The sequence below is a fragment of the Gymnogyps californianus genome, unplaced genomic scaffold (assembly GCF_018139145.2).
Source record: "Gymnogyps californianus isolate 813 unplaced genomic scaffold, ASM1813914v2 HiC_scaffold_38, whole genome shotgun sequence".
In the NCBI taxonomy this organism is placed as follows: Eukaryota; Metazoa; Chordata; class Aves; order Accipitriformes; family Cathartidae; genus Gymnogyps; species Gymnogyps californianus.
In genome coordinates, this window is record NW_026114268.1 from 552,311 (window position 1) to 564,578 (window position 12,268).

At 53.5% G+C, this 12,268-nt stretch overlaps 1 pseudogene; it reads left to right on the forward strand.

Moving 5' to 3' along the window:
• The first annotated feature begins 8,082 nt into the window (after positions 1-8,082).
• Positions 8,083-9,017, forward strand: LOC127028646 (olfactory receptor 14J1-like; annotated as a pseudogene).
• The last annotated feature ends 3,251 nt before the right edge of the window (positions 9,018-12,268 follow it).

The following is a 12,268-nucleotide window of genomic DNA, read 5'->3' on the forward strand; positions in this document are numbered from 1 at the left end:
CTTGGGAAATGGAAGGGACGTAACAAACGCCTGTTTCTCCTGCCCACCATGCGATGGGTGCTTGTGCTGACACAGTTCTCCACCCCCTCTCAAGAAGAGGTTCAGCCTGTACCCCTACAGTTCAACAGCCTGCAATGCAGGGGGATTGTGTGTCTCCCCTCTAGCAGCATTTCTGTGGCAGCCGGGTTATCACTGGCCCTTTTCTTGGCATAAATGCAGACAAATGCGGAGTGGGTAAAGAGGGAGGGAGGGAGGGAGGGCTGAATGTAAAGGCATGCTGGTAATCCATGGGGAAGCAAGGAGACACCAAGGCAACACCCTGGTGGCTAGGCCCTGCTCCCCTGAAGCCTGATGGGCCAAGAGACAGCGCACACTGCTCTGGAAGATGGAAACTCCTCCTGCCTTGTTCTAGGAGGCTCTCGAAAGGCTTACACTTCATCAGGAATAAACAGTCCCCTTTTGTTTTGCTAGAAGACTGCTTGGACCCCTCAGAGGATCTTGTGCTCCTTTTCCTAAGGCAGAGCTCTGGTGAGGAGCTGCCTCAGTTTCCTAAGGAAACCTCGTCTGTCAGGAACACAAGTCAAATCCAGTGCCAACAGAGGCAACAGCGGTGTCCTTCTGGTTCGGGTCAAAAGGAAAACCAGGAAAGCTGAGGGACATAACCCATCCTGCAGAGCGCAAGACAGGACTGTGCTAAGCTCTCGCAATTGCTACGGCAGGATGTATGTGGGCAACTGCTTGGGACTCCCTCCGTGCGATCCAAAATGGACTCGCCCCTCATTTCGCAGAGACAAAAGGCTTTCTAGGCGTAGTCCTGTCATTCATGAAGAGACTGAAGAGACTGCTGCTGCCTTCCACCACCTCCAGACCGAGCTCTCAGGCTGCCCTCATGTTCTTCCCCTGTCCACCCCCACCCACCCCAGCTGATGAGGTGGAAAATACACTTGGGGAAAGGAGAGGAGGATTTTTCAAACGTACCCATTCAGATCCAGGGTATTCCGGGGCTGTGTCTCCGTATCCGCTGAGGTGCGGGCACCAGGCATCGTGCTTGCTCAGAGGCGAGCCAAAAACTCTGCGATCTCTGTTCCCTCAAGACCGAGAGTGACAAAGGTGCAGGGACAGCCCCGCTGTTATGCCCTGCTGTGTCTACCTCAGCACCGACAGTGCTTTGTGACATCAGCGGCGGTGGGTGATGTCACAAGAGAAAAGGCAGCGCCACATTTCGAGGCAAAGTCCAGCCTGACAGGGAGCAGGTTTTGCACTCCTCTCTGCAAGGGAAGGAATCCTACAAAAGCAGAACGTCTCCTACCAAGGGGTCAGCTCTTTGAATTCCCACCGACGAGTGACAGATTTGGGAGCTACAAGAAACCTTCCTAGCCGCTGCTTTTGACACTCTGTACAAGGAGGGCCTTCAGAGGCGACTGAAGTCAGGCACCAAGTACGCTCAGTGTTTCTCTGGCGGGGGCTCAGGTTCATGTTGGTGGCTCTTTTCTTGCAGCCTGAGAAAGGCAAGGAGCCATAGGGGCACAAGGGGCAGGTGCCTTGCGCGTTCATTTCTAGTTGTTGCTGTAGGCACCGCGCTCTGCATTCCAGAGGACAGTAGGCCTGTTTAGATGAGAGGAAGGGAGCGTACTCAACTCTGAGCATGCTGGCTGCTCCATGTGCTCTTGAGAGGCTGGAGTCCTCCCCTCTTCCCTAACAACAGACACCTTAGGTTTTGCTTTTGTCCCCAAACAAACACATATATCATAGTAATTGTTGTCTATCCTTGTGTGTTCTTTTGACCTATCGTGGTCAAGACGTTCTTATCAAGCAGCTACCTTGTGCTGATACTCTTCTCCTACCCACTCAGGAAAAGGTTCAGCCTGTTTAGGAAAGTAACAGAAGATTGGCAAGGAGGATTGTAAACATGCTCAGGTGACTTGCAGCTGGGGTGCAGAAGAACACATATATCATAGGAATTGTTGTCTGTCCTTGTGTGTTTGACAAGCTGAACATCTGTGTTCAGATAACACAAGGCTGTTATAGACTCAGAGGCACCCTATGGAACATGCTTGGGATTCCTGCCCTGCTGTGGGAAAGATCAAAGCACGGTGGTAAACTACTCCTGTGCGAAACCCTGAAAAACAGGCGGAAACAGCAGGTTCAGCGATCCTCTAGCAAGGACTGATCTCTGTGGTGCCTGCATCCCCGCTTGTGTGCCTCTGCCTGCGTGCTGCTTTGGGGATCCCCTGGTTCGTGAGCTAACTACGGAAATAAATGTACTCTTTGCATTTCATCCGTGGTTTTGTGGTTGTTCCAGTGTCCTGCCTGTGCCGGCTCACACCTCCCCTTTCATTACCTGTAGCGTCATGTAATTGCTCACATTGCTGACTTGATAGAGGATCAGGCATCTGCCCACACACTGAAACATCTTAGCCTGTGCCTTTCAGTGTTCCCCAAGGAGAAGGGATTCAGCTGAGGCTGGGGGTGAGAATTCAATCTTTGGCACCCAAGAATTTCACCTTTATTAACTTCCTGTCTTCCCAAAGCCTGAGCAAGTGATGGGAAAAAAGGATGGGACGAGAGATGGTCGTCACTGCTTTTTCAGTCCATACACAGCTGAATTTTGTCCTAATACGTAAGGTTTAATTCAGGTTAATTTTGTGACCAAGCAGGATTTTTGGAAAGTGTTCAGATATTGTGTGCTTCTCTTTTTAAGGGCTAAAGACTGTCTAGAAAAGCATCATGCAACGTGAATAGCTGTACTGTGGACATGTGTGGAGAACAGGTGAATTTTACTCATGAGGATTATGAATTAAGGAGTGCAACAGCTCCAAAGACTGTGAGGGAACTGAGGAGGGGACAGAGGGAGACACTGGCCACTGCCCCCAGCACCACAAAGAAGATAAAATGTAGGGTGACAATAACCCATGATTTGTGTTGTAGTATGCCATAGCGGTATGATACTGTAGCTGTATGATGTCATAGTGGCACAGCAAAGGTACAAGTGCAGTGGCGATCCAACCTGATCTGGTTTTGGCGCCCATCACTCCGGTACAACAGACCATCTTTCCTGTCCTGAATGACCATCACAACACATGGAGCCCAAGTCGTGGACTAAATGAACTGAATGGACATTTGAATGGGCATGGCCATCAACTGTTTTGTTACTGATCTACTCATCCACCCATCCAAACAGTGATGTCCTACCATGGCGACAGGGATATGGTGGGGAATGGTGTTGAAAGGCCGAGAGAAGTCCAGGGAAATGAAACCTCCCGTATCAAGAAATGCAATCCTTTCATCTTAGAAAGCAATGAGGAGGGTCAGGCATGATCTGCCCTGGGTTCATCCGGTCACCTTCTCTTTCAGACACACCGAAATGGAACCCAACAGACAGGCTCCGTGACACACTCCTCACCAAAGGGAGGCTGAACAGCCTCTAGTTCCCCAGCTCGTCCTCTGCGCCTTTTGGAGAGATGCATGCAGCATACATTTTCCAAGTTGTCAGGGAGTTTCCCTGATCTCCCTGAACTTGCAAAGACAAGACAGAGTGACCTCGCTATGACATCGGCTGGCTCTCTCAGCACCCTTGGATGCAGCCCCGCCAGTTCTGTGGACTGTTAATGTCTGAGCTTGCTCAAGTAACCCCTGCCTCGATCCACATCCACTGCTGGTTGTTCTCCTCCAGAGTCCTGCTTCAAGGCACAAAGGCCTGGGAGACCTTGTTGGTGAAGAGAGAGGCGAAGAGGACAAAGAGTACCTCAGGCAGATCTGCACCCTCTCTTACTAAATTCAGCAGTGGCCACACATTATTTTTGTTGATTATTCTTGAACTGTAACTTCAGTCCTAACAGCTGACCCTGATGCCCTTGGGCTCCCTTGCAAGTACTAACTCCAGGGGAGCTTTGGCTTTCCTAAACCCCTCCCTGTTTCTAAATTCCTCCTTTGAAGTGAGGTCCTCTATCCACACCCTCTCTGTTTCCCTCTTTCTATGGAGCTTCCCAACGCATTGCCTGTTTATCCAAGCTGGTGTCCTGAGCGGTTCGTTTGTTTGCTGGAATAGCGGCATGGACACTTTATGGGCTTAGAGGATGCCGTCCTTGCAAAGCAGTTGCACTGGATTCTGCTCCCCTTGAGTGACAGTGCCCACTGAAATTTCCCAGAATAGGCCAAAGTCTGCCACTGTGACCTCTGGCATCCGCACTCTGCTCCTCTCCTTCCGGCCTCCCCTTGGGAGCTGAGACTCCACTATTTCTTTGCTACTAGAGCCAAGGCTGACAAGGATGGCAGCTGTGCTAAAGAGCTGATGCAAAGAACCTCCAGACAGCTAAGGGAGCAGTTGCACTGCGCTGTGCTGGGAATGTCAGGGGGTGGTGGGTTGACTTTTGGCCGCCAGGTGCCCACCAAGCCTCTCTCTCACTCCTCTGCCTTCTTCCCTCGCCTTGGTGGCTGCAGGGTTGTTTCTCTCACACGTGTCTCGATCCTCTCGCTTACAGCTGCTGCACACAGAGTTTTATCCTTCCTTCAAGAGGTTATCACAGAGGTGCCACTAGAATGGCTTATTGGCTCAGCTTTGGGCAGTGGCTGGTCCATTTTGGAGCCAGCTGAAGCTGGCTCTCTCGGACATGGAGTCAGCTCTTGATCTCTTCTCACCTAAGCCACCCCTCCAGCCCCCCTCACCGCTACCGAAACCTTGCCATGGAAACCCAATACACAGGGTCATTAACGTCCCCAGGAAGACCTGAGGCCATTGATCCCAAGGCTTCCTCTGGCTGGTTAAACAAGACTTTGTCCCCTTCCTCTCCCTGATTATAGGTTCTTTATGTCAGAGCAGAGATGTGCTGGACCTCAGCGGTGGCACCAGGGCCAAGCTCAGAGGTGTAACAAAGCAAGCTGGTAGCAAGTGCCCAAGGTCCCATGCAAGCCAAAGGTTTGCTTCAGAGCATGCTGGGGTGGATGGCGGATGGCAATGGAAAGAGGAAATGAGGTGTCCCTAAGGAGAGCAAACCCTGCCGTCCTCCGGACCAGAGAGACGCAGGGCTGGCCTGTGCAGTCCTGGCAGGAGAGGGCTTGGCTGCCTGCGGTGTCTTGGCAGCCCTGGAGGGCCTGTGGTGCAGGTGAAGCTGATCTCCAGGAAGGACAAGGTGCTTTTGAAAATGTCCTTGGCTATGGACATCCCGTCATCCAGGAACACTGTGAAAGTCATTGGTCTGTTCCTCGATTGCACCATGCAAGGGATGACCAAAGGATGTGGGAGAAGCACTGCCTACATCTACTGGATAGAGATGGGACAGGACTTGCCTCCCTGCAGTTGCTTGAACGAAAGCACTGAACATGTCTGAGGTTCTGTTGGGGTCTGTTACATGGCTGCTCTGAATGGGGATTGTGCTCCTGCAAGTCTCGTGCTGTCCCTGCCGGCTGCGTGCGGTTGTGCTGGAGAGCCCTGGCATCTCAGGTAGCTCCACAGGATGCAGTTAAGCTTGAAATGGAGCCGCTGCCCTGAATTAGGTTAGGCGTTGTAGGGGTGTCTCTGAGAAACCTGCCATAACTGCCAACGGAGATCTGGTAAATACAGGTGATGGAGAAGAGAGAGACTTTGCTCTCCCGACGGCAATGGCTCCATTTGCTCAGAGGAATTCCTCTGTAGGCTGCCCTGGAGATAATGAGCAGGAACAGGCTTCATTGCCCTCCATATGGGCATCTGCTGTCACTTCAGCTGGCCAAAGGAATGCCCCACCAGCCTCTGAAATGATGACGGCAGACGCTGCCCTGTCGCTCTGAATTGCTCCATCAGAGCTTCCAGTTCCCTGCACAGGTCTTGGACCACCTCTGGCACCTCACGTGTCGCCTGTGGTTTGCGTGGGTACAGGAGATTCCTCCCTTTCAGTGTCTGGGTGTCCTGTCTCATAGTGGGACAAGAAGAGGTGATTCTTGGCCCGAACTCTGTCTCTGAGAGGGGAACTGACTCTGCTGGCAAGAAGGGTCCCTCCCCAGCTGAGGGAGGGAAGCTCAGAGATGACTTCAGCTTGTTTCACAGTTGGTTCCCCTGGAGCCCCAGGAATATCTTTGAGGGAGTCCACAGGGAGCTGAGAAAGTGCTGCCTTGGGCTGGTCCTCTGCTGCTGAGCTGGGCCGGGCTCCTGGGATGGAGGGAGCTCATGGCAAGCGGGCAGCGCTGCAGAGAGACAGCTCTGCCCAGGAGCAGCTCCTCTGCAGAGCACAGCAGGGCTGAGGGTGCTGCCTGCAGGTGGTGAAAGGAGAGGGATGAGGCAGAGAGAGGTTAAAGGCAGTCTGGGGTGGGAGGAGAGAGGAGACTTCACCTGGAGAAACATCTTCAGAGCCCTTAACAGGGTAAGTCTCTGGCTGCAGGGCAATGCAGCTGCGGTTCCTGAAAAGATCTCCTAAAGCTGGCACGTCCCACAGCCTATGGGATCCGTCAGGAGGACTCTGGCAGTTCCTCCAGTGTAGAGAGAGAGGACGTGCTTTGGAGCACGGCTTCCCTGCTGCCCCGTCAGAGGGACAGGGCAAGTCAGCTGCAGAGGTATGAAGCCGGGTGTGCAGCCAGGGGTGCCCAGGGCTGTCCTTCTGAGCGGGGTCCCTGCACCCCAGGGGGCTGTGTGCCGGGGCAGGGACTCTGCCGCCTGCCAGGGTCAGCTCCCAGCCTGCCCAGGGAGCTCCCCACGGCTCTGCAGGGAGAAGGTGTGGGTGGAAGGAGCGACCCCCAGCATGGTAGGGCAGGGATGAGCAGGGCAGGGCAGGGCAAGGGGTTTCTGCTCTCAGGAGAGTGCTGCCTGTGTCAGGGCTTCTCACCGCTTCAGCTCTCCCTCATCACATTTCAAAGTGGACTCCTCCAGAAGCACATCAACTCAGCAACAACTTCCCCCTTCCTGCCACCTCAGGTTTTCTGTGATCTGGTCTTCAGCCCTTGCACACGCAGAGATGCCCCTGGGCAGTGCCCTGCCCCTGGGAGGTGTTGGCAGGGCAGAGGTGAGCGCACAGCAAGTGGGATGGGGTTTGTGAGCAGTGACAGGGAGTTGTGCTGGGGACAGGGAGACGGCTCCTGGCAGCAGAGACGTGGGCAGGGAGTGAGAGGGAGCTACTGCCAGAAAGAGTGGGGAGGGGGCGTTGGGGGTGGCAGGTTCAGCTCCTGTTCAGACGCCCACCCTTTGGGTCCTGCTATGCAGGTGTGTCTGTGGGAGCAAAGTGCCCAAGTCTCCTGCAGGCAACTTCAGGACATTGAGCTCTGTTCCTGGGGTGTCCTGCGGGGCTGCAGGGTGCCCTCCAGAAGGGCACAGCTCTCCCCTCGTATCTCTGTGCTCCCTAGGATCCCCATGGAGAAGACACCTGGGTGCTAAGGCCCTGGAAATGCTGCTGGGCAGCTGTAGGTGGGCAGCTGCAATGATCCCTCTGTGTCTCAGTCTGGGAGGGGAGAGAGGAGAAAAGGCGAGGAGTCTGTCTGTCTGCTCTTTGAACCTGGATTCCTCTGCTCTCGGCAGTGTCCGGTTTCTTTTTAGAGGAACACCTGAGTGTGATCATCCTCCAGTTCCAAGCTGCCAGCACAGGGCAGCTGAGAACGGGACTGCTGGGCAGGGCAGCTCTCCTCACTCTGCACTAAGGGACAGTCCCTTTGCCTCCAGGAGCCACGAGATGTCACTTGGAGTGCATGAGAAAGGTCAGGGATTTCAGCCATCCAAACCCACTCCTAAATGTGGCAGGTGCAACTAGAACAAAAGAAACAAAACCAAATCCCCTCGGCTCTGTTCTGCAGTTGGGCAAATTGCGAACAGCCATGCCAAAAAGCTCTGTGATGTATCACGAGTGCATTTAAGTTGAGATCAGCCTGCGTTCCTCATTCCCTCTCGCTGCACAGCAGGAAGGACTCCTGAGGAGCCCATTCCAGAGTCCCTGCTCCCAATGGCCCCCTCAGCCAGCAAAACCCGGAGCTCAAGTGAGGGAGCTGCAGAGAGGTCTTGCTGAAAAGAAAGAGTCTGAGTGTGGGGCTGCTATGAGACATGCGCTATGTTTTGCTCGGAGAAGGCTGCCCTAACTCAGTACTGCCTTTTCCTTCTCAACAGATAAGCAAACCCAGAGGCAGCAGATGTCCAACGGCAGCTCCATCACCCAGTTCCTCCTCCTGGTGTTCGCAGACACGCGGGAGCTGCAGCTCTTGCACTTCTGGCTCTTGCTGGGCATCTACCTGGCTGCCCTCCTGGGCAACGGCCTCATCATCACCGCCGTAGCCTGCGACCACCGCCTCCACACCCCCATGTACTTCTTCCTCCTCAACCTCTCCCTCCTTGACCTGGGCTCCATTTCTACTACTGTCCCCAAAGCCATGGCCAATTCCTTGTGGGACACCAGGGCCATCTCCTACTTGGGATGTGCTGCCCAGGTCTTTCTGTTTTTCTTCTTGGTTGGAGCAGAGTTTTCTCTTCTCACCGTCATGGCCTACGACCGCTACATTGCCATCTGCAAACCCCTGCACTACGGGACCCTCCTGGGCAGCAGAGCTTGTGTCCACATGGCAGCAGCTGCCTGGGGCAGTGGGTTTCTCAGTGCTGTCCTGCACACTGCCAGTACATTTTCCATACCACTCTGCCAAGGCAATGCTGTGAACCAGTTCTTCTGTGAAGTCCCCCAGATCCTCAAGCTCTCCTGCTCAGACTCCTCCCTCAGGGAAGTTGGGGCCCTTGTGGTTAGTGTCTGTTTAGCTTTTGGGTGTTTTGTTTTCATCGTGCTGTCCTATGTGCAGATCTTCAGGGCCGTGCTGAGGATCCCTCTGAGCAGGGACAGCACAAAGCCTTTTCCACATGCCTCCCTCACCTGGCCGTGGTCTCCCTGTTTATCAGCACTGCCATCTTTGCCTACCTGAAGCCCCCCTCCATCTCCTCCCCATCCCTGGACCTGGTGGTGGCAGTCCTGTACGCCGTGGTGCCTCCAGCAGTGAACCCCCTCCTCTACAGCATGAGGAACGAGGAACTCCAGAATGCCCTGAAGAACCTCATTCTAGAGGTAGTATTTCAGCAGCAATAAGCTGCCCATCTCTCTTCACAAGGTTTCTCCGAATTATCTCAGGCAACTTGTGTCCTTTGGGCATTGTACTGCTTAGAATCGTGTTTCTTCAGGAAGGTTTGCTTTCATCCTGCTTCTCAGGAGGATGAACCCAGGCTGTCTGGCCCAAAGGCCTTCTCTAAATGAGTCTATCACTACGCTAATGCTGGCCTCCTTTGTGGCATGTCTGTAAAAAAGGGGATTTCCTCAGTGCAGCGTGTGAAGCTTGGGCTCTTCTTTCCGACCTGGAGTGCAGGCTACGCTGAGGGAATTGCAGGCTAAAAGGCCCTGCTGTTGTGCTTGGGTGCGGCATTGGCTTAGCGGGACAAGGACATGGGTCGATGTGTAAGGGAATGAGGGCTGGACTGATCCTTGGCTTTACTGGGTGCCCAATGGCATTGGAGATGCTGAGCAGTGAAAAGGCACCTGCTTGAGGCTCTCTCACATATGACAGGGCTGGTCAAAGATGCCCGACCTTCTGAAAGGGGATCTGAACCCCCAGGAGAGCACAGGGCATCTCTGGGTCACTAGGTGCCTCGGGGTGGAAAGGGAATGGAGGTTTAGAAAACTTCCCCAACAAGTGGAGTCACCCAAAGGGAAAGGGCTAAAGTGAAGGATGCGCAGCCTAATGGGGGCTCTGCAATGCCAGAGGGCAGCGGAGACACAGCAGGCGTGAGGAAGGCAGCCGTGAGAGCGATTCACCTCATCTTCAATGAGAAGCCATGGGCTGGATCCAGTGACACCCCTGAACACATCCTGAACCAGTTGAAACACCCCGTGATTTCTCTGAGTGTCATAGCCACAGACCCATGGGAGACATCTGTGAGGGGTAGTGATGCTGGTCTGGCTAGATGTGCTTCACTCCCAGAGCAGTATGGCCGGTATGTAGTCACCCCGTGGTCCCAGGGCACCAGAGCCTGCTTGCTCTGCAGAGCAGCACCACCAGCTCAGGGCCCTGTGGGGAGCTCAGGAAGGGAGCAGGACCAACTGGCCAGGCCAGCATGGACACACGCCCCTGGGAAAGGCTCTCTGTGGAGCAGGGATTTCCCTGGAGAAGAGTGGAGCACCACGCGTGTGTCACAAGTAAGGCAAGAAGGAGGAGAAACAGGTTGTTGTGTTCACCGGCGTGGGGCAGCTCCTGTGTCACTGGGACTGGCGGTGGGGGTGGCACAGGCTGCCCGGGGGCTCTTCTGGAAAGGAGAGGGCAGACCACCAAGAGGACTGAACCAAATCCTTGGGCCAGCCTCTAGCCCTGGGACTGATGGGGAGGATGACAGCCCTTCCCCAGCCCCCAGGAGCTTCTGTGTCCTTCAGAGAGGGTGCGGCTGTGTGTGGGTGCCCAGAGCTCCGCAGCACCCTGCAGCAGGCACTGCTGTGGGGCAAGCCCAGACTGAGACTCCTATTGAGCCTGCTGCCAACCCGCACCCCCACATCCCTTTCTGCAGGGCTGCTCTCCAGCCACTGCTCTCCCAATCTGTACTTGTGTCCGGAGCGTTACTCCATCCTGGGGCAGAATCCGGCATTTGGACTTGTTAAATTTCATGCCCTTCATGATGACTGCTCAAAGCGCCAGTCTAGCCGGATCCTTCAGGAAGGCCTCTCATCCCTCAAGAGAGCCAACAGCACTCCCAGTTTGGGATCATCAGCCAACTTGCCAACAATGGATTCCACTCCTGCCTCCAGCCCATTGATAAATCTATGGAACATTGACAAATATATAGAACTGGCCCTAGGATCGAGCCCTGAGGAACACCACTGGTGACCAGTCGCCAGCCAGATGTAGCCCCATTCACCACGACCTTTGAGCCTGCCGTCCAGCCAGTTCTTCACCCGTGAGCGCACCGGGAGCCCACTCATCTCACGACTGGACAACTCGCCCAGAAGATGCTGTGAGGGACGGTATCCAAAGCCTTCCCGACATCCAGAAAAACCACATCCACCGCCTTCCCTTCATCCACGAGGCGGGTGACCTTATCCTGGAAGGATATCAAATTGGTTAATCAGGACTTTCCCTTTGTGACCCATGTTGACTGTGCCTGATGATTGCCTTGTCCTTTAAATGCCTTTCAATAGCACCCAGAATCATAGAATCATGGAATATCTCGAGTTGGAAGGGACCCTAAGGATCATCGAGTCCAACTCCCTGCTCCTCACAGGACAACTGAAAACTAAACCGTAGGACTTTCATACATCCAAACAAATTGGGAAATATCAGGTTTTATACAAAAAGAACCCCAGTGCTATGAAGATTCCCTTCCTGGACTGAAATGTATCTGTCACTCTTTTCTAGTAGCACTAAGAAAACAGAAACAATGTCTAAAATCTTGCTGCAGGGGAGGTCCGAATCAGATGTTGCTTACAGAAAATTTTATAACAGCCATATCTCAAGCTCTGTGCTGCTCTATCTGGAATAAACACCTATCATACTTCAGTAAGTTACGTCATCTCCTTAGGAGCAGCTTCCTGTCTTTGTACCTAATGTACAACATTGCAACTGGCATGTTGTGCATCAGAAGAGATCATAATTTCAAGAATACCCTCTCTCTCAACAGTACAGAGCTCTCGCTGAACCACTGATCATATTCAGTGCTAACACATAATAAATGAAACATTCCATGGTACTTCCATGTCATTGAACCATTTTTCTGTACAGATTTATGCTTATTTTTGAAAGCCAGGATTTCACTGATGCGCTCAAATTCCTGCAGAACAGCTGGTTCTAGCCTTGGGACTCTCCTTCTCCTCTCTATGTACAGCAGCAGACAAGTCTGGAGGGCATGCATTCGCTTCCCACAGATGTTAAAAGAAGCAATTGTCATGGTTTAGCCCAGCCAGCAGCTAGCCCACAGAGCTGCTCCCTCACTCCCCTCCCCTGGTGGGATGGGGGAGAGAATTGGAAGTGAAAACTGGTGGGATGAGATAAAAACTCTTTCATAATTTAAAAAACTAAATAAAGAAAGAAATTGTAAGGAAAAGAAAAAAATAACAAAGAGAGAGAAAAATAAACCCCAGGACAGACAAGGGATGCAAATGAAGACAATTGCTCACCACCAACCGACCGATGATGCCCAGCCAGTCCCCGAGCAGCGGCCCCCCGCCAACCTCCCCTCCAGCTTTTATTGCTGAGCATGACGTCATATGGTCTGGAATCTCCCTTTGGTCGGTTGGGGTCAGCTGTCCTGGCTGTGTCCCCCTCAACTTCTCGTGCACCCCCAGCCCTACTCGCTGGTGGG